General features: G+C 56.4%; 1 long non-coding RNA gene across 1 annotated transcript; it reads left to right on the top strand.

The window, feature by feature from the left end:
- The first annotated feature begins 6,074 nt into the window (after positions 1-6,074).
- Positions 6,075-16,481, top strand: LOC147575263 (uncharacterized). Its single transcript, XR_015242184.1, has 3 exons — positions 6,075-9,327; positions 15,157-15,267; positions 16,214-16,481. It is a non-coding gene; the product is annotated as an uncharacterized LOC147575263 (long non-coding RNA).
- The last annotated feature ends 8,604 nt before the right edge of the window (positions 16,482-25,085 follow it).

Genomic DNA, 25,085 nt, shown 5'->3' on the forward strand with positions numbered 1-25,085 from the left:
CGTTATAAAACATTTGGGTTCCTTCAAGTCAGGCTTCCTCTGCTGTGATGTAAGGCACTGTGTGTGCAGGTGTCGCTCGGCCTTCTTTGAGTGGCCCCGTCAGAACTGGGGCTTGAGAAACGGCACAAGAAGATGGCTGTGAGTAAGAACAACTTTTTAGTCTCTGATCCAGGAGTCCCGTGTCTCCTGCCAGATTCAGGCATCTGCAGCAGGCTTTTTTTTTTTTTTTTTTTTTAGTGTTTATTTTTTCGTGGGGGGGTAGGAGCAGAGAGAGAGGGATGCATAGAATCGGAAGCAGGCTCTGAACTGTCAGCACAGAGCCTGACACTGGGCTTGAACCCGGGAGCCGTGCGATTATGACCTGAGCCGAAGTTGGACGCTTCAGCGACTGAGCCACCCAGCCACCCCTGCAGCAGGCTGACTTCTTAGCTGGAAGGTGAAACCACAGATTCTTCACGATCTTTGATTGTCATTTTCAGACAAGGGCATGGGTCACCTCACACCTCAAATCATCGTTTCTCTTATGCTTCCTTTTATCTTGAATAGTCCCATGCTTTCCTCTGCCTCTGCAGACAGCGATAGTTTTAAAGAATTCAGGCCAGTAATTGTGTACAAGGTCCCGCGATCTGCATTTGTCTGATTGCTTCCTCGTGATAGACTTAGGATAAACATTTTGGCAAGAATCTTACAGGGTCGATGTTGAGGCATCTACAGCGGGAGGAACGTCACGTCAGCTTGTCCCATGACTGAGCCCGCTAACACCTCGTCACCTGATTGAGGTGCTGTCCGCCACGTTACTTCATTGTGAAGTTATCTTTCCCTTTGCAATTTATCAGGAACCTGTGGGGAGATCTTTCGAGGCCACAGGGCTCTCCTGTTCTCTGACGAGCGTTCACCTCCACGAACCCCGGCTGATCCGTCCTGCGAAGGGCGTTGCACTGGGCGACAACCCCAGATCCTACGATGATGACGCTTTCCTCCCGCAACGGAGATTACGTGGCCTGCACAGCCTGAACTATTTTCCATCTGCTGGCCTTTTACAGGAAGAGTTTGCAGAGCCCTGTGATGGTGAGCGGTGGGTGATGGGGGCAGCAGGTGAATCTATGAGTCACCCTCGGTAAGCCCCCTTTGACACATTCACCCCTCCATACCGTTTCCATTACAACTTTTCAAACATTCAGGGGGTTAGGGTTCTCTTGCTCTTAAGCTGCACGTCAGCGCAAGCCTCTTGAGGACCTGATGCAGCAGACTAAAAACTGTGGACGCCACCCTTCTTCATGCCCCTTGCTCGGCAAATCTGCACAAGATAAAACCTGGGGTCGTCCGAATGTGCGACACCACCCAAACTGATTCCGGATTATTTTCTTTGGCTAGGAACCGTGATGCCACGTCAATTGGTAAGTCTACCCGAATCCTTAACACCAAAGTATCACTTCTTGATTTAGGAGGCTCGGGGGGTAACAGAGTTGTTACAGTGAAAGACAAGGCATCCTCCAAAAATGCTGTGGCTTTTCGAGTTACACTCAGTGACTCAACGGTCATTTTGAGCTCCATCCGAATAAAGAGGCAGACGGGGCCTCTGTGCACAGTAAAAATAACCTAAGACCAAGTCTAGCTTGGTCAGAGCCAAGGAGAGACCAGAGTGACCGTGAGGCGTGCAGGGGAGTGAACAGGCCCCTCCCCAGCCCCCGCCAAAGCGGGAGCTCTTTCTGGGTGCCTCGGAGAGAGCGAGGGAGGGATCACAGCAACGGGGGCCCACGGGGCCCTCGCAAGCGCCCCAGGGTGAGCACACCAGAGAGTGGGACAGACAGATACATTTCTGTTCATCCCGCAAGGAGGACACGAGTCTGGGCGGGTATTCTGACTGTGTGGTTTTCAGCAGAAAGTAAAGACGAGGGGTGTCGAGTGGGAGCGAAGGAAAGACTCCAGCCCCTGGCGTGATGCCCTGGAGGCTTCGGGAAGGGCACAGACTGGGCACCAGACTCCGGCAGGGGGCATGGTTTGGGGGAGGCGAGGCCCTGCAGTGCTGAGACGCCAAGAGAGAAGGAGAAGGGCTCTCTGTCATCCCTTCAATCCACAGTTATTAATTGAACACCTACTATATGCCTGGCGTTGGGGATACAGCCATGGAGAAGTCAAACTAGGCCCCATTCTTAAGGAGTTTCCAATCTGGGAGGGGGGAGAAAATAATTAAATAAGAGAATTTCAGAGAGTTATTACACTATACAAATAAAATGGGGTGATGGGATAGAGAATAATCAGGCCTGCTTTAGATGGGGGTGGGGGGCGAGGAGAGTCAAGGAAGTTCCCTCAGCTGGCTTTTGAGTGGTGGCAAGAGGCTATCTCTGAGAAGAGCCTGAGGGTCCTGGCAGAGGGCACTGAACGTGCAAAGGCCCTGAGGCTGCCACAGACTCACGGTCTGCTTTATACGGGGGAGAATGTAGACAGGGGCATGGACAACAGAGTGGGGGAAATAGACCAAGGAGGATGAGCAGGGACACGGAAGGGAAAGTGGGTGACACCGCTCGTGCAGGGCTGGAGAAGGGACAGGACGGGGAGGCCGCCGGGCCGTGCACCCACGGGGGGAGGAGGGACCTGGAGGACGGCAAAGCAGGCCTCGTTGCCTTTGCTCCCGGGGGCTTCCTCCTCGTCTCTACGTGCCCGGGCCTGGCGTCTTTGCTCGCTCTGTGTGTGCTCAGATCTTCCTTTCCCGACTGGATTATAAACTTCTCAAGGGCAGAGCGCGTGCCTTACGCCCTTTCTTCGTTCTGCACAGCAGTTTGCACGGGGCTCTGAACACGGCGGGCTCACTGACCATCACTTGAGCGAAGGGACGGATGGACGGGCAGGTGGATGGGTGGGAGGGACATTCTCAGACTGGCTCGTGCCTCTCTGCCATTGGCCACGTGAGGCCCGGAAGTGAGCGTGCACGCCCGCTTGACTTGAAAACGTTCCTGACAGCCGGGCTTTTCTAAAGCAAGGGGCAACGGGTTTGCAAACTGCCTCTGGGAGGTTTGGTAAGAGGCAAGGCTTGTCTGCTCCGTAGGGCGGCACACGGGTGCCCCAGGTAGACACACGGACCCAGAGGTGAACAGGGACGGGGAGGTGACGTCACACAGAGGAGGGAAAAGTGTAGGACGTGTGGCGAGCCAGGCAGCACCCACTGGGTCTTCTAGGGGATCCTGAGGGACTGAGCTGCTTCCCAGGCTTCTGGGCACTTAGGTGTGGCCGCGTGATTGAGCCCCGACCCCCGGCGGGCGGGTGCAGTGGGCGTGCACTCCTCCTGAGCCTGGCCCACAGAAGCTTCTCCTGAATCCCTTCTGCATCCCCAGCTGAAGGGAGAGGACTGCGTAGACGTGAAGGAGGGTGGAGAAGGACCCGCTGGGGGACGACTCGCCAGCCACTGAGACTGGGGGCTGCCTGGCGGCAGCCGCTCGAGCCCCCTACCCCTCCCAATACGGAAGAGAAGGGGCAGGTGGAAGTAGGGCCTCTTCCTTCATACAGAAGATTCTAGAAGGACACCTCAACCCCGTGGAGTCTAGGCGCCAACTTCTGGGGCACGGGACAGGGACGTGACCCCAGCCTGGTGGACACACGCGGGGAAGGAAGGGCAGAAGAGGGAGAGAGACCAGAGCCAGGGCACCCGGAGTGAAGCCACTTGATGTGGGGTTTTAAATGCCACATTTTTTATTTATTTTATTTATTCGTTTATTTTTTAATGTTTATTTTTTGAGAGAGAGAAAGAGAGAGCGTGAGCAGGGGAGGGGCAGAGAAAGAGGGGGAGGCAGAGGATCCAAACAGGGCTCTGCGCTGACAGCAGAGAGCCCGATGCGGGGCTCGAACTCATGAACGGCGAGATCGTGATTTGAGCCAAAGTCGGATGCTTAACCAGCTGAGCCACCCAGGCGCCCCCAAAATTCCACATCTTTAACAAGTTTACTTATTTATTTTGAGAGAGAGAGAAGGAAAAAATGTGAGCAGGGAAGGGGCAGAGAGAGCGGGAGAGAGAATCCCAAGCAGGCTCTGAGCTGTCAGCACGGAGCCCGACGTGGGGCTCGAACTCACAAACTGTGAGATCATGACCTGAGTCAAAATTGAGAGTTGGACGTTTAACCAACTGAGCCACCCAGGCGCCCCCTCCACATCTTAAAAATGAAAGGATAAAAAAAGGAGAGAGAGAGAGAGGTTTGATTGGAACTTCATCTTGAAAAATAAAGTGGTAAAAAATATATATATATATATTTTTTAAAAAAGCTACTTTCTTCCTTTCTTCTTAATTTCACCAAGTGTGGTAACTCCGCTTTAACTCTTGGAACAAATGACAAGGAATGAGTTTTTTCTTTTACTTTCCATATTTTCTCCCCACTAAATTTTCTATGGGGATGATTGACAGCCTTCCCTTCAATTTGACTTGTTTGCAGTTCTGTGATTCAGAGATGATTTTTTTTTTTTTTTTTGGTAAAAAGTTCAAGGGCTTCCTCACTGTTTCCATGGGCTTCTCTTAATCCTTTTTTTTTTTTTAAACAATTTTAAATTTTCATTTTTGAGAGACCGAGAGAGACAGCAACAAGCAGGGGAGGGGCAGAGAGAGGGAGACACAGAATCCGAAGCAGGTCCAGGCTCCCAGGTGTCAGCACAGAGCCCAACGCGGGGCTCGAACTCACGAACCGCGAGATCGTGACCTGAGCCAAAGTTGGACGCTTAGCTGACGGAGCCACCCAGGTGCCCCTTCTCTTAATCTTTTTAAATTCAAGTCATTGTCTTACTAGATTTAGTGTTGCTGGCTGAAGTTGAGACCAGCCAACGTCCCTCGAGTGACCGCTGGAGACGGGATGCTATGTCGCCACCTTCACACAACAGATGGGCTCGGAAATGTATCTCTTTGTTCCCTCTGGGGCACACCGACCAAGCCCTCTGCAACTGCCTCGTCCCACCAGAGCGACTTGAAGAGGGGGCACCTTGCGAGGGGGAGGCCTTCCGTGGAGCCCAAGTGGCCAACCTGCCTTTGGAGGCAATTGGCCGACACGAGCCGAGGTTGGTGTAGCGGACCCCGGTTCTTCTGGGAGGTTCCCAGGCTACTATTTACCCTAATTCCTGGCCACACACCCGTATTTCCTACCACTGTTTTTCTAGCCTGCTTAGCTCTTCAGGGGGAAAATATCACAGCGGGTAGGAAGTTTTTGCTCAAAAGCCAAACAAAGAGAAGAAAAACAAAGGGAAAGAAGGTTAAAAATAAAAAAAAGCCTTTTAAGCAAATAATTTCCTGGGGCTCCTTAATGTGCAAGAAACCTGATAGCTACAAAAATAATCCAAGCTAAAGAAAATGCCCCGGTTCCAGACTTACTTTCTGCCCCCTTTGCTGGCGTTTGCCCACGGTAGGGGCTCCTGGCACCTGTCAGTGACGAGGGCCGGGTGAAGACTGAGTAGAAGCCAGCTGGTCAGAATGCTGGACATCTGGAAGCTTCTTAGAATCTCTCCTCTTGCCTGGGCTCCGGAAGCGGATTTTCTGCTGTCGTTCTTGGTGCCTTGGCTTCTAATCAAAGAGGAAGTGGAGGGTGAGGGAGTGTTTGACTTGGAACCACCAGCTGGATTTTTCTCACCGTTTAGGGCTTTGCTCAGATGTCACCTCCTCAGGATGACCATCCTTCCCTCCCCAGCCTCTGCTTCACAGAACGTACTGCCACCTACAATTTGGGGTTCAGCTTTTATGTGTCTCCCACAGTAGCAGGCAACGCCACAGAGGAATGAACTTGACTTACCTTATCACCAAGCCATCCCCAGCACCTGGAAGCGTGTTGGGCACACAGTAGGTACCCAGTAAATGTTGAATTAAATGGAATCCTTAACTTAAAAATATTTAAAAAGAAATGATGGAAAACGTTGCATTCCAGAAGGATTGGACCCTACCTCCTGGGAATTTCTTTCCAAAAAGAAGTTTTATATATATATATATATATATGTGTGTGTGTGTGTGTGTGTGTGTGTGTGTGTGTATACACACACACATCCATATACTTTTTTTCTATCAGCAATTCAATGAAAGCAACTCTTCGCAAAGCACGGCATGAAATAGCCAGGGTCATTGTGAAGAATACAATGAGGTAATCGTGTAGATTGCTTAACAAAATGTCTGGTACGTTGCGAGTGCTTAACCAGGGTTGACGCGTATTAACAACTACTCACACTGAGCCCATGGCCAACCAAGTCCTGTCCTTTCTGCACATGCTGTCATAGCTCCCCTTTCTGGGCCTTCTGGTTTTTTGAAATGTGGTTTGTTCTCTCCTATGATTCATCTTGTTGCTCTCGGCCAAAAATAGCTCACCATTCATCAGCCTATTTTTCCCAGCTTTGGATCCGCGTGTAATGGAATCAGCACACCTTTGATGGCCTTGTGGGAAATCATTGACGAAAGTGCGGAGCTGAATGGAACAAAGGCAGAGTCCCGTGGCATACTGCTGGCAACCTTTCTGCGGGTTGGCATCAGCCATATCACATCAGACCTCCTAGGCTCATCGGTCTGATGGTTACGAAACAATTTAATCATGCTCTCACCGAGCTCACTGTTCGCCATCTTGCCTAGGAGAAGTGACTTTGCAATACCTTGCTGAAATGCAGGTGCACTTATAGCCACAGAATTCCTCTGATGTATCACTCGAGCGACCCAGAGTAACCTAGCAAATAACTCAAACACCTTTGTCAGATAGGACTTGTCCTAAGTGAACCCATGTTGGCTGCCAGAGCTCACTCATTTATTTTATAAGTTCAGAAACGGTGCTGTTAGTTCCGGTATCAGTCAGTTTAAGCTAAGCTCTGCTTCAGGACCATTTACCTGCAGATTTCAGTGGCTTACAAGGAGGTTTATCGCTCACACTACGTGTCCGTCAGAGGCTGCAGTCTTCATTCTGAGCAACCAGGCTTGTGCTGCGCGGGAAAGAAAAGTGGAGGACTTTGCAGTGGTTTTCACCCAGGGGCAAACTCTGTTTCCTGTGCTTATACTCTATCGGCTGAAATAAGTCACATGGCCAAGCTGCGGTCAAAGGCATAGGGGGTATAGGGTGAGGCGCCATAGGGATGGGCAGCGCTATCTCGAACAATAATACCACCCGTGACTCTGTCAAGAGCGGACTCCACCTCCTGCCTCCGTAGAAAATCGGGTTTTCCCCACCACTTTACTTTCTGGAATTACCAAACGCACGACAGTTGAGCCATGTGATACATCAACATTCTGAGAACCCCACAGCATGATGTGGATATTTATGTGAGACTCTGACCTGCTGGGACATTCACGGCAGATGAATCGTGCTCTATTTTTCCACCCAGTGGCTAGACCGGAGACCTCAGACTCCCCCCTTGGCTGCCTCCCTCAACTGACCCCCAGATCCCGTAGACTTTCTCTGAAACATCTCAAAGTTTTACCCCGTTGTCCCCAGCACCGTGGCAATGCCTGAGCTTAAAATCAAATCACCCCTTCTCTGGACTCATGAAATCACTTCTTAATGGACTTCGTCTCCCCTCCTGCTGACCCCAGCCATCTCCAGCTGGTTGAGGGATCTTTTGAAATTTAAGGACAGCCTTAATTTTCCTCTGCTCCTCTTTAATTGATTAGTTAATTAATTAATTTATATTTGAGAGAGAGCACGCACAAGCAGGGGAGAGGAGCAGAGGGGGAGAGAGAGGATCGGAAGCAAGCTCCATGCCCAGCGGGGAACTCGATCCCATGACCTGAGGATCATGACCTGAGCCCAAATCAAGAGTCAGACACTCAACCGACTGAGCCCCCAGGCTCCCAGAGCTGGGGAACCACTAAGACCTGCTCTCTGGTTCTCTTCCCCAAGAGATGGGAACTTGTTCGGTCCTCCTGGGCTGAAGACTGGGGAAGCCCCAGCACCCCATTCCCTTTGGCTGAAGAGGGACACGCTCTTGGCCAGCCGACAGCGACGTTCCCAAAGGGCAGAACCCCAGGAGGACTCAGGGCAGGCAGGCTCGGGCTCGGGACCCTCGCCATTTTTTCTAGAACCTTCTCAGCCCCTGTGCCTGCTCCAGCTGCCGCCGCAGTGATCAGCACCGCAGGGGCCTCGCCCAGCGGCGCGCGGGTGCAGGGGACCCATGCAGGAAACCTTCTGGCCCTCGTGCATGTGAACCCCAGGACTGTGGGTGAGTTAGCATCACGGGGCCACCAGTGGGGTCAGCTGTTGATGGAAATGCTTGCCCGTCCCATGTTCCTGGGGGACCGTTCTGAGGTTGCATTTCATGACTTGTCAGAAGGACCTGTAGGATGGCCCGTCAGTTCATAAGGACCCTCACTGGTGCCCCTTTGTCTCTGCTTCCGCTCCCTCCCCCACACTCCTGGTCTCCGAGACCACATTCCCAGACTCCCTGCACGCAAGACTCGGTCTCAAGCTCTGCATTAGGGCTGAACCCAGGCTGAGATAGTATGATCCCCAGTCTATCCCCGCCTCTTACACACAAATGCACACACACACACACACACACACACACACTGTTGTGTTCCCACCGTCCTCCCGGACACAAACCAAACCCCATCGACAAGGAAAGGATTTCCCACGTGACAGCCACGAAGACCCAAATGAAGCGGAACCAGGCCCCCAGGGGCAGAGTCGGACGTGTTATGGGCTGCTTGCGACCCTAACAACATCTGAGGTGATGGGTGCGCAATCAGCTGGGACATGGAGTTTTCTGGAGCCGGGGAGGAGGGCTGAAGTCTGGCGGACGAGCCGTAGACGTGCGCCCTAAATTACGATATTTTCCTTCTCGCTGCGGAATGAATGCAGCCTCAGACAGATGCTGCCCGCAGCTGTTTGAGGCGGGGGGCCCCGTGGCAGGCCAGCGACTTTGAAACACGGATTGGAATGGAATCTGACAAAGGGGCCACTGTCTTTGAGGGAACTTGACATGAGCCCGGCAGAGCCCGAGTGGCGGGAGTTTGCACAGCGGCAGCCCGGAGCAAACATGTACTTTTAGCTGACCCGGGCCCGTGGCTTGGGCATTAAACCTGACACTTTCCAGATGCACGGCGCCCTCCCGTCAGCACCAGCCAGAGCACTCTGTCCCCAGGTACACACGCGCGCGTGCACACACACACACACACACACACACACTCACGACACAGTTCTGTAAATGCCGCATTGTGCCAGAGACCCCAGGCCTCTGCTGCGAGCTCCACACCCAGACCTGAAGGCGTGTCCCCCATATGCCGAGCTGCAGGCCTAGGAGCTGGATTTCGAAATTGTTCAAGTTCAAAGTCGGCTCAACAGCAGCTGCCATTCCGACCACCACCATTCTTCACGCCTGGCTCCAGGTCGAGTGGTGAGGGGATGCTGAGCATGCCTTCTAGAAGGTTCTTTCCAACCCGTGACAGGGTGGACCCTGAGATCTCCAGTACCAGTGAAAGGGAGGTGTAGCAGGAGTTTGGGGGTGCAGGGCGGTATCCCCACATGGCCATTCTCTCCCAGTCCCCGTTTGGACTTGAGCAAAGCCCATGTGGCCCCCAGCGTGTGGGCAAGGGCAGGCCACACGTGACCCCGCCTGCCCTGGGAGCTCGGCATGGGGGGAGGGGCTATAAAGCCCTGCTGTGGCACGGGCCTCGTCCGGAAATTACTCCGCTCAGCAGCCCTGACTGCTCGATGGGGGACATCAGTGCACTGGAGCTCCGTGGGCAGGGACACTCGGACGCTCTCTTGGGCAGGGGGCGGCTTATCTTGGCTGGGTGACTGCCCCAGGCACGACCCCACCTTGGGGGCTCTGAGCTCACACGGGCAGGAGAGGCCAGACAGGGACCCCCCGTCCAGGAAGGTGTGGCCTCCCCGTTGGGCTAAGTCCAAGGGAGGTCACCTTCCTCACCCGGCTGGCTCGCTCGTGGGTCACGGAAGGTAAGACGGGCGGGGGAGGGGGAAGAGTCGCAGGGAGCCCTTCCCGAGTCAACAGCGCTGACTCACAGGGTGTGTTTCCTGCCGGGACAAACCTGAGGACGTTGGTGACACTCGCCACTCAGGGGAGCGGGAAAGGAGGCCCGGAGACTCAGAGGTCCCGGCGCTCACACCGGGGCGACCCCAGGAAGCAGTGGGCACACCTTGGTTCCTTCATTTACTGAGACCTTGATTCATGTGCGTTCTTTAGTGGGTTCCGAGCGGAGGAGAAACCGTTACTTATCTTCCTCGTTTGTACTGGGGAACAATTCTCTCGCGTGTGGTGCCTCCCATCTCACGTGTCCGGCCCGGCGCATTTTGCACGTGCAAACGCCTGTGTGACCAGAGTCAGGATGCACAGCAGGTCCGTCACCCAGAGGGCCAGTCAGGGACCCAGAGAGGACCACCCGTGCTTTTAGCATCACCGATGACTTTGGTCTAAAGACAGATTAAGGTGGATCTTTTTTGCCTAAAGACGAAACAACTTAGTACGATGTAAATGGCACCCTAGAGAACATGTGGTCTTTTAGCTTTTTCCTTTTTCTTATTAAAAAAATGTTTTTAATGTTTATTTATTGTTGAGAGACAGAGAGAGACAGAGCACAAGTGGGGGAGGGGCAGAGAGAGAGGGAGACACAGAATCGGAAACAGGCTCCAGGCTCTGAGCTGTCAGCACAGAGCCCGACGCGGGGCTCGAACTCACGGACCGCGAGATCGTGACCCGGGCCGAAGTCGGACGCTCAACCGACTGAGCCACCCAGGCGCCCCTGTAATAGCTTCTTTCTCTCAGAATAATATTCCTGAGATTTCCCCGTACTGTTGGGGGTATTCATGGTTTGTTCCTTCTGCTTCCCGTAGAATAATATTCTCTCGGAGGAATTGTCAACCATCATTTGTGAATTTGCTCGTCCGTTTGCCAGGGACCGAATGTTTGTGTCCCTCAGAATTCATAGGTTGAAATCCGACCCCCTAACATGATGATGGTATGAGGAGGTGGGGGCCTGCGGAAGGCAATTAGGTCTCGAGGGGGGACCCCCTCGTGGTGGATTAGCTCCCTCACCCCTCTGCCGCACAAGAAGAGCAAAGACGGCCGTTTATGGGCCACTGGCTCCTCCAGGCAGTATCGGGACAGCAGAGCTGAAGAGTGGGGGTCAGGTGTTGATTCCTTCCCACTGGGTTCCCCAGGGCCCCCAGAGTTTGGTGAGAGCATCTGACGGCCCCTTGCATTCACCCCCACCCCCAGCAGGGCCGGGTGGTCCCGAGTCAGGATGAGACATGGGTCCCCCACAGCATGGGGACAAACGACCTAGTCCACACGGGGAGCTGGGACGTCTTGGCCAAAGTCGGGAATCGCCCCCCCCTCCCCCCACAATACCCCAGGAGCTTCCTGGATCTCAAACCTGACCGAATTACGGAACGGGGAGGGGAAACCACCAAGTGCCCAAGAACGTGCCGTTCTGAACAAATTGACCCTAAATCGGCTGAGATGACATCTGCCCAGAGGCAGATGGGGGCGGGGCTGGATTGTCGAACTTGAGCTACAGAAAAATAAATTTATTCTGGGAGGCAGGGTGCGAACTGTAAGTTCTCACCTGCTTCGGCTAATGTAGACGTGCTGAGCAGATCGGGAGCTCAGCGGCGACTGGGGGCGGGCAGGGTGGTGGTGGTGCAGATGGCCCGGTTTCTTTGCCCCGGCCCCAGATCCAAGGCCTCTGCTTTGGACTGCCCTGGGGTGGCCCACATGCCTGGCTTTGGCCGGTGGAAAGGTGGCCGTCGTGACAGCTCAGGGGGACGCCTGGGCTAGGCCTCAAGGGGCCTGCAGGCCTCTGCCCGCTGGCCTGGGTCCCTGCCATCACTGTGAAAACATGCCCCGCTGGCCCCCACCACCCCCACTGCGGTCAGCCCAGACCGGCCGACGGCCAGCTGTCCTCTAGACAAACGCCACGCAAGCTGAGCCACGCAAGCTGAGCCCCTCAAAGACGCGTCGTAGCTGGTGGCTACGTGGCATTATGGTGGCAACAGACAGCTGATGCAGTGGGAACGCTTCCTGTAGGATGGGGCTCCCCTGACGTCAGTTTGGAGCGTGACTTGGCCCAAGAAATTCATGAGATGTTCCGAACGTTGAAATGGTTCGCCCTGACGCAACTTTGGTATTCCTCTTACTCCAAGCCCATGGTGCGGACTCAAACAGTCTTCAGTCAAGGGTCCGCCCCGCCTGCCAAAGTAAACAGAAGACCACCGTTGCGTTCCCAGAAGCACAAGTCATGCTGCGATTTTCGGAGCCAAGCTTCCTGCTTACTCAACGCTCCCGGCGGGGCCACCACCGGTGTCCCCAGAGCGAGACCGCAGGCGCCAGGGGCCTCGCCAGCCCTGAGGACCCGCCGGCGGATGAGCCCGCATGGCCGTGAGGTCCGGTACAGCCCCCGCTTCCCGCTGTCCGCGCCCTCCGTGGCATTAGCAGGGGGAAGCAGGGTTGACGAGAGACAGGCTCATGGAGACGACGTCACGTCTCCCCATCCAGCCTCCCCTCTGAGCCAGATCTCGGAGGATCCGAAACGTTACAGTCATAACGTTTGTGCACTCACGCTCACCGCGGGACAGGCACCATTTTCAGCCGTAAGCTGCTCTGTGGGGTCGGTGCTGGTAGCTCCCCACTCACGGTGGGGGGAGGGGGTGTGAAATTAAACGCATCGAGGGTCCTTCCGTCAGTAAACGGCAGAGCCAGCAGGCACACAGAGTTGCTCTGGAGGCACGTGTCTATACCACCCGTCTTCGCCAAACACCGCCCCCAGCTCCGTCTCCGGAGCCTCTGGGAGCTGAATCTGGACCCTCACATTCTGGATGCACTCGATGATGGGCTCGCTCGTTTCCGAGCCGTCCTCGTCTCAGCGGCTCAGGCTGCTGTAACAGAATACGGTCCCTCGGGCGGCTCAGATGACCAGCACTTACTTGTCCCCGTGCGGAGGCTGCATGCCTGAGGTCGGGGCGGTCCGGGGTGCCCGTGGGGTCGGGTCTGTCTCGTGTGTCTTCTTACAAGGGCATGAATCTCAACACAAGGGGTCCACCCTCGTGACCCAATCACCTCCCAAGGGCCCCACCTCCTGGTGCCATCATACTGGGGGCTGGGGTTTCTGCCTGTGAATTCTGGGGAGACATAGGCATTCAGCCCATAGCAGTCATGGTGGAAAGGGATGTCTGAGGCCTTCACGAGAACCATCCGGAAGGTTATTTATTTAGTTGAGGGGGGAGTTAACCATTTCATTGCCACCAGGGGAGGAGGTGAATGTCCTTAGGAGTCAAGGCGGCATTCCTGGGCCCCTCCCCACCCCCCCCCCCCCACCTGCCCCTGTCAGCCTAGGACCGTGCAGGGAGGATTCCGGGCTGGGAAGGCAGAAGTTTGAGTCCTGGAGCTCTGTCCACTCTCTTCCATGGTGAGCCCCGGTGTGGGCTGGATCCCTGTCCTCCCCACAGGAGACCTTGTCCCCAAGGCCCTGGGGAACCACTATCCCAGCTCCCGGCTCCTCTGGGCCTTCTTTCCATCTGCCCAGGCGAACTTGCAGGGCTTCCGGAAAAGAGGACCATTCTGCCCCCGGCCAACAGCCCCAGCACACGTGCTTCCCGTCTGGCCAGCCCCAGAGCTCCGAACCCCCCGTTTGTGGGAAAAGAGAGATCTTTGGAGCCCTGAAAATACACTCTCTGAGCCCTGCTTGAGGACAGGAACCCCCCAGCGGGTGGGTTTGGTGTCTTCTGGGAAAGGTGGCTCTCAGACGCAGAGAATCCAGGCTGGCTGGCCCCACTCGCCCTTGGCCATGGCAAAGACTCTGACCAGGGGTGCACCCGTGACCGTGAGCTTTTGCGGCTGGGGCATCCTGCGAACGCAGTCCAGTTAAACACTGAAGTCCTTTGAAATGAACTTTCGTGAGTTAACCCATTCACGCCGTGTGCAAATTCACATTCACACACACACACACACACACGCACGCACGCACACACGGGGCAAATAATTGGCAGACAAGGGCCCTGCGATGGGTTGCGTTGTGTCCCCGTCCCCCCAAACGATATGCGCAACCCCTGACCCCAGGGACCTGTGAACGTGACCTTACTTGGAAACTGTCTTCGCAGATTCGATCAGCTTAAGATGGGGTCCTGCTGGAGTCGGGTGGGCCTAACCCTGATGGTGGGTGTCCTTACCAGACGCAGACACACGGGGTGGAGGCCATGTGAAGACACAGGCAAGAGACGGGACAGATGTGTCCACGAGCCAAGGACGGCTGGCCACCGCCAGCGGCTGGGAGACAGAGCCGGGGCGGTCTCTTCCTAGCGCCTTGCTGATGCCTTGATTTCGGACTTCAGCCTTCCTGTTGTTTTAAGCCACCTTGTTAGGGTAGCTCGATACGCTGGCCTTGGGAAGCGAATGCAGGGCATCAGGCAGGGCCAGGAGAAAGAAAGCTTTTATTTCGTGACTGTCCTATTTGCTCACACATCTATCTGTGGCCAGGGGCCCGGACTTGCTCAAGGTCGGCATCAAAGTCGTTACGAGGCCCCCCTGCGAGATCTGACCCCACCCTCATCACTGCTTTGACGGAGTCTACATCTCCCCCCCTTTGCCCAAGCTGCCCCAGCCACCCGGGTGATTCTCAACACACCGAACACATTCCTGCCTCAGGGCCTTTGCACCGCTCTTCTCTCTTCCTGAAACACTTCCCCAAAGCTCCTCCCCCATGCCTTGTTCCCTCACCTCTTCCCCCAACACCCACCTGGCCGATCAGTGCTGGTTCTTTAAGGCTCGGCCCAAAGATTGCCTCCCACCCCCACTGTCACCTCTGATGTTCCTACACCTGCCTCCCCGACCTCCTCGGTGAGGCCTCCCGCCCACCCTGCCCCCGACCTTGCTTGCAGGGCTTAGAACGCACTAGCCTAATTGTCTCTTGGAGACTCCGTTTTCCCCACAGGGCTACAAGTTCTGCGCAGCCACACGGTGGCTCGTTTCTGGAGGCTGAGAACAGGCGCTCCAGAAAGTTTGCCAAGCGCCTGCATCAACATTCCCAAATCCCCCCACCTCTCCCGAGAGCCCCACCGGTCACCCGGATGCACTACGGGGCCGCGCTTGAGAGAAGCTGGTGGCCCTGGGAGGGAAGGCAGCCAAGAGGCCTGGGGCCAGGCCCGAGGGGCAGGTCCCTGCACCCCCGGATCCGCTAAAAGGGCCGACACGTGGCTTTGTCCCCACCAGGCCGCAAGAGGAACGCCCACGCCGGGCACGTCTCATCTTGGAGCCTCCGTGTATCAGCCCGAGAGGACGGCCGTGTGAGTTTCCTCGGACTGCTGTAACCAGTTAGTGCAAGTGAGGTGGCTTCTTTTTCTTTTTAAGTTTTATGTATTTATTTTGAGAGAGACAGAGGCAGCGTGAGTGGGGGAGGGGCGGAGAGCGAGAGGGAGAGAGAGGATCCTAGGCAGGCTCCGCACCGTCAGCGCAGAGCCCGACGTGGGGCTTGAACTCGTGGACCGCGAGATCCTGCCCCAGACCCCCGGCACCCCCTCTCCTTCCACGCCTGACAGTCGAGTCCCCGGGCCCCCTGGGGCGCCTGGGTGGCTCAGTCAGGTAAGCGTCCGACTCTTGGTGTCGGCTCAGGCCACGATCTCATGGTTGTGGGTTCGAGCCCCTCATCTTGCTGTCAGCACAGAGCCCGTTTGTGCGCTCTCTTGCGCTCTCTCTTAAAATAAATAAACGTCAAAAAATAAAATAAAATCCTATACGCAAATGCAAAAACAAACAGCGACAACAAAATCTCGGGGCTCCTGCCGTGCGGCTGTCCACGGCAGGGCTGTTCCCTTCGTGTGCGTGCTTGTGCGTCTGTGTGGGGGGGTGGGGCTCCCTGCGTCTTCTTCGGTCTGAAAGGACCCGGATTTTTGGCACGCAGATAGAGTAACACGGTGTTTGCAAAGTGGCCTGGCTTTGAACCCCGTATCACTGGCTTACTGTCTGTGTGTTCTTGGGAACGTTAACTTTTCTGTGACTCAGTTTCCTCACCTGTAAAATGGACGTTACTAGGGCCTGCCTCCTTGGGCTATTGTGGGGATTAATTGGCTTTTAATATGTGTCAGGCCCTATCACGGTGCCTGCCATTCTGGGGACACGCAGTACGAGACATGCTTGCTTCTCTCTGTCCCCTGGTTGCTGAGTGTCACTCGGGAGTATCTTGTGCACCACCCCCACCCCCCCCATCATTCAAATCCTCAGGGAACATTTATAACGAGGACAGCTTATGCACCTGGTGTTGAATTTCCAGGGCCACGACTGAAGCATCGACAGAATGATCTGGAACCCAGCCCATCACACAGGGATGAGAGCACACCCTTCTCTGCGTCTACACCGCTGGAAAACCACGTGAAGCGTGTGCTCAGGGGGTCAGAACCATCAACGAGACCCCTGGCCCCTTGGAAGCACAGGCCCCTGGTCACCGACGAGAAAAAATGCCCCCCCCACCCCCAGCCTCCTGCGCCGAAGTTCCACAGGCTCGTCTTTCTTAAAATAAAACCTATGTTGTTCTCAAGCAAGCTGGGACAAGGGGGCTGTCACCGCAGAATCGGGGCAGGGGGCTTGCTGCTCTGGGCCACCCCGATTCAGCAAGTTCAGCTCCTGTGAGCAGAACGCGAGCCCCCGGCCCGGCCTGTGGACCAGAGACCCTCTGGGAGGCCGGAGCCGCACCCAGGCCTGCTTCCACTTTCCGCCCCACCTGACCCCACGCCTGTGCCCGCGTGAGGTGGGGCTGGGGGCTTGGCCCTGGCACCGGCCGTCACCCCCTCCCTCTGGCTCCCTGCACAAAGGCCCCTTTGCTTCTTCTCCACGGCCTGGCTTTCCGCGGTGGAGAACGAAATCCAAGGCGGAGGTTCTTTCTTTCCCCTCCTTGGCGGCTGGGTGCAGAAATGTTTACCCTTGGGGTGGAGGGAGGGGTTCGGCTTCCCTTCAGTGCCTGCAGACATTCCCCGGGCGCAGCACGGCTCCTGATTTGCGTCACGAGGGTCCGGGGGACTGTGTAGACTGACTCGGGGACCAGAGAGGGGCAGGGGCTAGGACAGGCTACAGCAGCCAGAGAGCCAGCTTCACAGTCCAGCATCTCCATGCCTCAGGGCTGGCTCTGAGCCTCTGTTTCCTCATCTACAAAATGGGCACGGTGACAGCTGGGGTGGCCTGGAGTTAAACGTGTTGATGGCGGGGCACCTGGCGGTCTCTGGGGTCTGTCTCTTGCTTCAACCGGGTTTGGACGGAACAGACCCAGGGACCGCCCCCCCCCCCCCCCCAGCAGCCTCCGACCTCCCTCCAACCTTCCGAGCCATCTTCTCGGCCACCCCGGGACCCTGGGCCGTTGTGGGGATGAAGCGACTTTTAATACCAACCACACCCTATTCCGAGCCGAGCCCTTTACCGTCCATCAACCGTGAGCTCCCAGGCTGGTCAGAATTAGTCCCCCGAGGGGGAGGCCACCGCCCGCCAAGTCCACGTGCACCTGCTCCCCACCTCGGGCCTCAGTTTCCAGTGGGAGGACGCGGCTCTGCAGGGCCGGCCCACTTCTTCCGCGAGCGGCCTGGGTAGAAACACGAGGCCACCGAGCGTCTCCTGAAGACGCAACACCCGAGCGGAGGCAGCAGCGGCCTCCTCCAGGACGCGCAGAAGCAACGCGGGACGCATGGGGTCAAACCCTGGGCCCCACGGATAGCGCCCTGGTTCTGGGCAAGAACCTGAACCGGCCCCTCTGGGTCTGTACGTCCCGGCCGTGCCCCCGGAGACCCCCTTCCCGGGTGGGCGGGTGACACTCGTCGGGAAGACGGTGACCCCCAACTCGCTCGGCAGCCTGGCCCCCAGGCTGGGCTGGACGAGGAAGTCTCCTTCGCGAGGCTCACCCTCTAGCAGGACGAGGAGCGTCCGGAGATGGGCAGGCTTTGCGGGGTCCCTCTGGCGTCCCCGCTGTCCGGAGCTCGTGCCCCAGGGTCTCCCTGCGGCCACTAGGGAGCTGTGTCACCAGCCGGGGCCCTCGCCACACCGTGGGCCAAATTGAAGCGATAAAGCTTTAGGCAGAGATAAATAAATAAATAAATAAGTCAACGTGTTGATGGCAGGAAGTGCTCAGCAGGGGTTCAATGGAGCGTCACCATCGATGTCCTTGTCACCTTCGTGTGACAAACGGTCTTCTTTCACGTGTTTCTGCAGTTTTTACATGTTCTCCACTGAATCCTTATCAGGCTTATATTGGGGATAAAAGGGACATCAGAAAGAAGGAGGGACGAGGGAGAGAGGATGAAGGGAGGCGGGAAGGCAGGTGGCTGTCGGTCACAACTGCGGGCCCGTCCACCACCACGGACCTTCCCAGCCTCTGGCGCCCCGTCCCCAGGCCCGGGCAATGGCCTTTTCCAAAGAGCCGGCGCGAGGGCAACCCCAGCAAAGGCATTTATGTCCCTTCTGGAAACAAGCGTCACCACCTGAAGTTCACATGTCCTCAGAATGTTCCAGAAGGCTCTTGAAGTTGGGTGGGGTGGCTCGGCCACACCTCGGTTTCTGGTGGAGAAAGAGGCTGAAATCTGGAGACGGAGCAGCAAGGTGGTGAAGCTGGTTGGGGTGGGGGTGGGGTGCGGTTTCCTCACAGACTTTCAAACACAAGGGCCCCGTGGAAGGAGGCCGCCCCTCAGTCGATCACGTTCTAGGCTCACCAGCAAACTCTGGGGACGGAGCCCCTCCAGCCTGGGCTGGCCCTGCAGGGGCAGGAGGGGCAGGGTCTCCTTTGGGGCCCGGCGAGCATGGCCGCCATCTGGGCTCTGAGGAGGGGCCCCGCCTCTCTGCCGACACCCCATCTGTAGGTCGGGGGGACCGAGGGTCACTGGGACAACCCTTCCCTTCGCTCCTGCAGGCAGCCCGGAAGGGACTCAGCACGGCTTCCGGCACATTCCACACACCGTTCCTATTTTTCCTGATTTCTAACAGAGAAGCATTGTCAGGACGTCACTGGCACCACCCAGAATTCCTCAGCTTGCGGGAGTCCTCGGTGCTCAGGAGGTGACCTGGTGGACGCCCCCGTTCTTGTCGGAGCAGAACCACCCATCAGGGTTGTTACAGGGCCCCGCGGGATCCAGACGCAGCCCCACAGCATGTAGGGCTCTGGCTTGCTCAGGCTGGCTTGCTCTCTTTCTGTCTTTCTCAGGATTTCTGCCAAGGGCTACTCTTGACCGGGGAGAGTCACGGGAGCACCGATCAGTGGCTTTGGGAATCTGAGCCCCCCCATCTGCATCGATGACACACGCACCCCCCCCCCCCCCCCCCAGAAAAAACACAGAGTGAAGGCATGGAGCCCACAGGCAGGTGCGGCCAGAGAGGACAGGCTCTGTGATGCCCTCACTTCCAGTCAGACTGCTGCCCCCCCCCAGGGATTTCGGGGGGTGGGGAGGTAGCCACATGTATTGGGGGAGGCCCCGGAATCACGGAGGAGGCCTGTTAGAAGTTTCTAGAACGCTTGGCCTGGAGGACGCTGGTGGAGAGGGAGGAAGGTGCAACGTCCGGGCACCAAAAAGATACCCCTTATCCAGGGGCCGCACACCTGTGTCGTACCGTGGGCTCCTTCAGCAGATGGCAGAACCCCAAAAGATGCCCACATCAAGTCCCCGGAACCCGTGAATGCGACCATATTCGTCAAAAGGGTCTACGCAGACGTGATTAAGCTCTTGAGACAAGGAGATAACCCTGGACTCTCCCGGCGGACCCTGGATAACAGCAGGAGCATCCTGGTGGGAAAGGAGAAAAGGAGAAAAAAGAGATGCCGAGGGGACAGTCCGGTGGAGACAGGCAGAGACAGGAAGGACCCCTGGGCCCCGGGAGCCGGAAAGACTACATTTCTGTTGTTCAAAGCCACCAACTTTGTGGTGATTTGTAGCCTCTCCATCCTGTGACGTCGGTGCCCGACCCGCTCTGCCTGCTCTGCCCGCCTCTTGTCTCCGGCCCGGCTCTCTCTTCCGCATGGGTCCCCTTTGTATTTCCAACCTCTCCCTGTCCCTTTGCTGCAGGCGTGCCCATGCACGCAGCGTGCAGCTGGCTTTGGTTTTCTGAGTCAGCGTTAGGGTCTGCTTTGTGCCGTCTGATTTATTCTCGCAGCCAAGACGCTCTGTGTGCTTTTCTCTTGCCCATGCTTTCTGTCGCTGTGTTGTCTTTGCATCGTTCAGTACCCGTTACGGACGGACACTACTGTCCCCTCCCCTCTTTCCTCCCTCGTGACGTGAAAGACGCAAAGTGGTTTTACTTCCAAGAACGCCAGCCTTGCTATAAAGGACAGTCGAGTCTCTGTAACGCTCGAGGTCAGGAACGGAGTGGTATTTACGTAAAATGAGACAAACAGTGTTAAATAATTTTCCACGTTCCCAGTTTTTGTGTGGATGTAAACTGCGATTCTGGAGTTTGACTTCTATTTTTAAACATCATGAGGTTTTCTTCCACTAATAGCTTTTGACGTGTCTGAGTTTGTTGGCCACCATGCCTTCACGAGTTACTAAGATACCGTCATTTGTTTCCCGCGATGTCCTCTTATCTGTTTTCATCTGTTTATTTTTTCCTTCCCGGAACTGGGCCAACCCCTGCTTTGTTCTCTAGCTCTGTGCCGTCTCCCCTTTGGTTTCTCCAACACACTGTTTTAAGCAGCCCCTGCGGTCTTTCTTCTCGCACGGTTTCCTCCTCCTTTCATCCAGGTCCCTTCTTACTTTGTCCTGCTCCTCGTGGCACAGACGGTGGACTTGCGAGTCACGCTCGAGTTTGGGTTTCATCCCACGGGCCGGTGGCTCCGAACGCCCGTCTGCTCCTCGGTCACCAGGACCGGACAAACCCTTTTTTTGGTCTCGGACGAAACGAGACAACCAAGAAAGTCGGGAGTTTCTTCTCAGGTTGGTTTTATTCAGTCGGGACTGTTGTAACAAGTCACTTGTCGCCTCTGCATTTTATTAAGCGGTGGCGATAGCGGGTACCGGTGAGCTTCTCTTTTTGTTACATTTTTATTTGGGAAAGTAAGACGTTTGTAAAAGTCGGTGTCTCATTCGTGGTCCCCAAAACCCAAACACGAGCTATGCCCGAGTCTGGAACTCTTACATTTGCACTAAGGGGATGAATCGGAACCCGAGACCTGAGCCCAGGAAGACAGGGTACTGCCAAGGTAGCCCAGGTGAGAACCGATGCAGGCCTGGACGCCGCGCTGATGGGGGGAACAGAGAAGAAGGGACAAGCTTGGAAGGTGTCGACTCCACCTTCTTAACAAGACCCGCTGACCTACTCGCCGCGGACTTTCCGGTCCACTTTCCAGACTTTTCCGCCACTTTCCGGTCCGGCCCCGAGGTCCACGGTGGTGGCAGGCCCTGCCTGGGGTGCCTTCGGGGCGGGCTGCCTCGGGAAGCCCCAGGGCGCCCCGGGACCTGACCGCGGTGAGTGGAGACAGACCCGGCTCCCGGGAGAAGGCAGAGCCGCGGGGCAGGTGCGGCGCGGCCCCCCGGGCGGGGTTGTGATGCGGTCACGAGACGGGACGTCCCGTCACTGAGACTCACAGCGTGTCGCAGCCGAGGGCGCTGGCTTGGGTCAGCTCGGCGGCTCAGACGAAATACCGCAGCCGGGGAGGCTCGAAACCGCTTACGTCGGCCCGTCCTGGAGGCCGGGAGTCCAAGATCGAGGGGCTGGCAGATTGGACAGCGGGGGAGAACCCCCCACGGCTTGCTGAGGGCTGCCTTCTCCGAATGGCCTCGCATAGAGGAGGGGGGGAGCTCCGACCCCATCTGGGGGGGGGGCACCCACCCTCACGCCCTCCTCTATCTCTCGTCACCCCCCAGGCCCCATCTCCTGACTCCATCTCTTTGGGGGTGGGCTTCAAGACGTGAATGGGGGGGGGCAATATCACTGCGCAGGAGAGCAACGCAACAGATCCGGGAGGAAGCAGGTGAGGGGAGCCGGGCCGGGCAGGAGGCTGCAGGGGTGCCCCCGGCTGAGCACACCCAGGGAGGCTGGCTCGTGGGGTCCGGGCATCTCCCATATGCCCCGCTCACCCCGCAACGCTTAAGGTGGCCACGGGTGGCGGCCCGTCCTTTTTGGCAACCCTGACCGCTTCGGCACTCTGCTGGACCCCTCCTCAGACTAATGTCTCTTTCCTTTGGGTTCTTCGCGTAGGCTCTGTGACCCTGAGATCAAGAGCTGAGCTGAGCTCAGGAAAGGGACGCTTGACCGATGGGCCACCCAGGCTCCCTCAGAATGTTTTTAAATTTTTTTTTTTCAACGTTTATTTATTTTTGGGACAGAGAGAGACAGAGCATGAACGGGGGAGGGGCAGAGAGAGAGGGAGACACAGAATCGGAAACAGGCTCCAGGCTCTAAGCCATCAGCCCAGAGCCCGACGCGGGGCTGGAACTCACGGACCGCGAGATCGTGACCTGGCTGAAGTCGGACGCTTAACCGACTGTGCCACCCAGGCGCCCCTCAGAATGTTTTTAAATGCACAACACAGAAAACATAGGCTTACATAGAAAGGGTATGTCTGCCCTTTACGGGGAATAAAGTCACAGTTTCTGTTCATTATTGTGGTTCGTAATAGGGGGGAATCGCAACGGAAGGGAAAGAAATGCATCAGAGGCTGGCGACACAGACACGAAGGAATGTTCCCCGACCTGGTTCTCGGAGCCCAGGTGAGGAGCCCTGTGCAAGGGGCCAAGGCCGGCCCCCTCCCCGGGCGCCGCCAGACCGCCCATCGTTGGCGGGGTTCCCGGGGAGCGCAGTCCTGCAGGCAGCTCCCTTGAAGGACAGTCTCCAGCCTCCGCGTCTCTCCCGTCTGGCCTGCGCTCCCCCCAACACCGCTCCCTTTCTTGGTCTGGGTGGCTGCACCATCTTTCTCTGCTCCCCTGTAATGGCTTGCACACATTTTCAGACTGGGGAGGGAAAATGACCAAGCCTGAGCGCCTGGGAGGCGAAGGGGGTCTGATGGCAGCTTCCCCGGGCTCTCCGGGCCGAAAACGGTCTGCAAGCCCCCGTTCCTCGGCACCAGGTCACGATCCGAGGTTGTGGCTGGCTGCCTTCCGAACATTCCCTCGTGGAATTCTCACAACTCGGTGAGGAGGGGCCGCCACCACACCCATTTTACAGATGGAGAGGCCGAGGCGCCAAACGCTGGCACAGCTCGCAAGTCGCAGCGCGAGATTCCAAACGGAGCAGCCCCCGCTCTTGACCGCGAGAACAAACCGCGCACAGCGGGAGCTCGATAAACGGTAGCTGAGTCTATCATTTTGTGTTCGCTATTATACATTTGTGTGTAACGGGTTGCTGTGGGTCCCCCCCCCCAACACCACCTGGTGGCAACGGTCCCACGGGTGCCTTGGAATCAGGGTTTCCCGGTGATACGGGGCGCCCAGCGAAATGTGACTATCAGATAAACGGCACAAACTTTCTAGTGTTAAGTTGGTCCCTCCGGACGGACATTTGGTTGTTTCCGGTGCGGATCTATTCGGAGTAAAAAGGTGTAAGTCCTTGTGTGGATGTCTTTCTGTTTCTCGTGGGTGAATACTTAGCGGTGGGATTTCGTCCCCAGCAGCAAGGAAGAAGCCGTCTGGTTGCTCTCATCCTCGGACTTTTAACTTCGGCCGCCCCAGTGGCTAAGAAACGGTACCTTTTTGACTTTCGCTCCCTCCCACCTTCTTCCTCCTGCTCCCCACCCCCGGGTCACGCATCAGGAATTTGAGACCTGGGTCCTTGGGGTCCCGCGTCCACCCAAATGCGGTCTGCCAAGCACGATGTAGCTAGGTAGAGGAAAATGACTGAGTAGACTCCAGTGAGGAAGGATGTGCAGGAAGAAAGGCCCAGAAGTCGTGTTTATGCTGCCGTTCAGGGAAGAGAATTCTCCCGGTTCTTCCGGGAGGTGAACTCTGGATTAGGCCTTTGTTAGGTGCTGATCTACCCCCGAGGGGAACGTGGGCGCCGACGAAAATGGCACTCAGTGCCCTCCACGCGCTGGCAGGCTGGAGGGGCGAGGCTCATGTTCCCTGCTCAGCCACGGTGTCTGCTCTGTTCTCTCGAAACTACAGTGAAGCTGGTGAGGATTGAGCACTTAGTACAGCCTGGGGCTCCGCTAGGACTCAACCCTATTCCGGTCCGGGGAGGGAGGGACTGTTATTTTCCCAGAGTGCAGGTGAGGGATCTGGAGATGCGGAGGGCACTTAGTTCCCAAGGTTGTATCTGGCCAGGGTCATACTGCCTTGCACCCAGGCATTCTATCTCAAATCTCCTTGCTTAATTATGTTTTTAAATTTTGTAAAAAGTTATTTAGAGATACAGAGTGCAAGTGGGGGAAGGGTAGAGAGAGGGAGGGAGAGAGAGAGAGAGAGAGAGAGAGAGAGAGAATCCCAAGCAGGCTCCACACTGTCAGCACAGAGCCCGACATGGGGCTCGAACTCATGAACCGTGGGATCATGACCTGAGCCAAAGTCAGACGCTTAACCGACTGAGCCACCCAGGCGCCCCTGCTTACTTATTTTCATATTCTGCTTTTCCAGCCTCGCCTCCCCGCTCTCAGGGCCCCCCAACCTTGCCTGCCCCATTCCTCCATGGAGCTCATGGTCCCAGTTTCAACTCATGATGGAGGAAACCTTTTGTCCCTCAGCTCTGTCATAATCAATAGTTTGCCTGTCATTCCCAGTCACCCAAGAAGACCAGCAAGAGGGGGACCCAGCGTCCCAAGTCTGTACCTTTGAAGACGAGGCCTTCGGGAGTTGATTCTAAAGGTATGTGCCCGGGGGGCGCCTGGGTGGCGCAGTCGGTTGAGCGTCCGACTTCAACCAGGTCACGATCTCGCGGTCCGTGAGTTCGAGCCCCGCGTCGGGCTCTGGGCTGATGGCTCAGAGCCTGGAGCCTGTTTCCGATTCTGTGTCTCCCTCTCTCTCTGCCCCTCGCCCGTTCATGCTCTGTCTCTCTCTGTCCCAAAAATAAATAAACGTTGAAAAAAAAAAAAATTTAAAAAAAAAAATAAAAAAATAAAAAAAAAATAAAGGTATGTGCCCGGAAGGCGGGATCACAGTCAGCTTTCTGGAAGGATGAGGTCTTTCGCAGCCTTATCTCCAGTTTGGGAATAAAGGCAGGATCAAAAGGCCAGCACTCGGAGGCCCATC

This window comes from Puma concolor, chromosome D3, assembly GCF_028749965.1.
Source record: "Puma concolor isolate L17-30 chromosome D3, mPumCon1.1.hap2, whole genome shotgun sequence".
Taxonomy (NCBI): Eukaryota; Metazoa; Chordata; class Mammalia; order Carnivora; family Felidae; genus Puma; species Puma concolor.